The following is a 2,472-nucleotide window of genomic DNA, read 5'->3' on the forward strand; positions in this document are numbered from 1 at the left end:
TACTGTGAAATAAACTTATGGTGTATGATTCAGTTCCTAGCAAAAAAAAAAATGCTATTATTATTGACATTGTAACCTCTGTGTAATCAGAAAAAAATCCTTGAGCATTGTCATAATACGATTCTCAATATATACTAGTTCGTCTCCCCTTTCAAAGGGATTTGGAAAGGAAAGCAGGAGAGAAGCTCGGGTTCCAAAACAAAACAAAACAAAACTGCAGCCTATCTTTGCAAAATTTGATGCTCAACATCTCTCAGCCAGTCGTGCAGTGACTACTCTGAGTTTCGAATAAACCTTTCCAGCAGGTGACCCTAATATTAGGCTGCAGAGTGAACTGCGTGCCACTTTTATGTTTGTGCAAGACCCCAAAATGTGAATCTTTGAGTCTGCGATTACAATGCGTGTCCTTGTAGAATTTTCAATGGCAAACTTTGTTTTACCTCCTTTACCAGAAAGCCTCCCGATAAGCACGAGACTTGTGATCACCTTTAAGTGTTTTAACATCCTTGATCTCAATTGAATCAACATAAAGTTCATCTACCCTCAAAAGGGCAATTGCATCTGTAACATCAAAGCCAAGCATGAAGGCATGGACAAAATCAGCGCACTTCTGCAGGTTACTTACATCAGGAGTATCAGCCCTTGTCTTGAGCTCAACCTTGCGATCTTTAAGATCTTTAAGATTCATCCTTATGTCAATTTTCATCTGCTCGTAAACTGGGTTGTAAATTTCAAGCCATGCTTTTTTCAAGGGTGTGTAACGATGAGGAGGAACACCCACCTTTCTGAATTGTACTTGACCATCAGACATCTCATGAGCCCTCAAAGCCCCAAATCTAGGCCTTGGTGGAAGAGAAGCAGATACTGAATTTGATGTCTCAACTTCCATGGCATTCATGTTTGTTTTTCCTCGTATTTTCAGAGAAAAACTAAACAACATATCACAAAAAGAGAGAATAATGTAAGAACCTTTCAAAGTTGTTAGTTATCACTTACAAATCGATACTCTTAACACTGAAATATATCATCAAAGCAAAAATGGTACTCTGTATACATATAACATTTCAAGAGTTATCCTAACTTCCTAAGCTCTCTTAAACATTTCAATATACCAATATACGAGTAGCATCAATCAACAAACGAAGAAAAGGCGCTCCAAGAGCGTAATTATAGCCGTTTTCAAGCACAAGAATAACAGGACAAGCAAGAAATCACCTTAAAGCTACTCTCTTCAAGACTTCAATTACAGAATTTCGGTCATTGGATGTTAAGTCCAACTTCCGAAACTCAATCTAATTCTCTTATAAACTATTGGTATTAGAAATAGCCTTCACCAAAACACACATTCATTATCACAAGTATTCATTATTGCTTCACAAATGTGCAAGACTATGCTATGAAGCATCTAGACCCTCTCATAAACTCAAACAAACCCGAGATCGATTTCGATTGCATAATGCAGATAATATACATGGTAAATTCATCATTGTATAATCCTTTGCAATTTGCAAATAAGTAAACATTCACTAAACTATTGCCACTCAAACTATCAACATAAAACATAAATTCTTCAAGAACCCAGTACATATTACATGAACATCCCATACATTGTATTACGATTTTCATATTTACAATTATTCATCCAAAATAATACTTCTTAGGATTTTTAAGAAAGACACTGAAATAAGGAAAAAAAAAATCATTTTTTATAATTCTACACTAACAGTTACAGTAAAGGGTTGTACAAACAAAAGTAAAATTAGCAACCAAATATATAACACTTAATAATCAAAATCACGTTAAATTTATAGCCAATAGTTCGATAATCCGAACGCTAAATTGTCCGACTATACTAACAATTGATTAGATTGACAATAAACCCAAGATTGTGAAATTGAAATTCAATAATTGTAGAAAAATATATAGCTCACCTCAGAAATTTATTTAATGGAGGAGAGAAAGCTCGGTAGGCGCTTGAGCGCTTCAATGGAGTAAATAGAGGATGGAGGTAGACGAGGAGGGGTTTTTACTTTTTAGGAAAAAAAAAAAAAAAAAAAAGTGGAAAAATCACACCAAAAAAAAAAAAACAGAGGTAATTGTAATTAATATTCACGAGGGTATATATTTTTAAAAAAAATTACTTAATGATATCTCCTCTCCTCTCCCCTCTCCCTCTTTGCTAGGGTTTTTTAAAAGTTGGCCGTTAAGGCAGGAAATAATCTAAATTTTTCGAAAATTAGACTATTTCCGACCCTTTTTCCTTGTTTTTCTTTGATTTTGCATTCTAGGTTTCAATAATTCCCCATTTGTGGGATTTTTAGTTTGTTTTATTTTTTGTGTGTTTATTTCCTAGATTTTGATCTATGGAATTTAAGGGTTATTCATTATCAAGGATTGATGCGGGTTTGCAAGGCATGTCATTTCGGCGGGCACATGAAGATGGATCAGAGGGTAGGTTTCTCCATGACTGCA

The 2,472-nt window shown here is 34.7% G+C and overlaps 1 pseudogene; it reads right to left on the bottom strand.

Annotated features, from left to right (window-relative positions):
• On the bottom strand, positions 1 to 2,052 carry LOC110712298 (annotated as a pseudogene).
• Between the last annotated feature and the right edge of the window lie 420 nt (positions 2,053 to 2,472).

The sequence above is a fragment of the Chenopodium quinoa genome, unplaced genomic scaffold (assembly GCF_001683475.1).
Source record: "Chenopodium quinoa cultivar QQ74 unplaced genomic scaffold, ASM168347v1, whole genome shotgun sequence".
Lineage (NCBI taxonomy): Eukaryota > Viridiplantae > Streptophyta > Magnoliopsida > Caryophyllales > Amaranthaceae > Chenopodium > Chenopodium quinoa.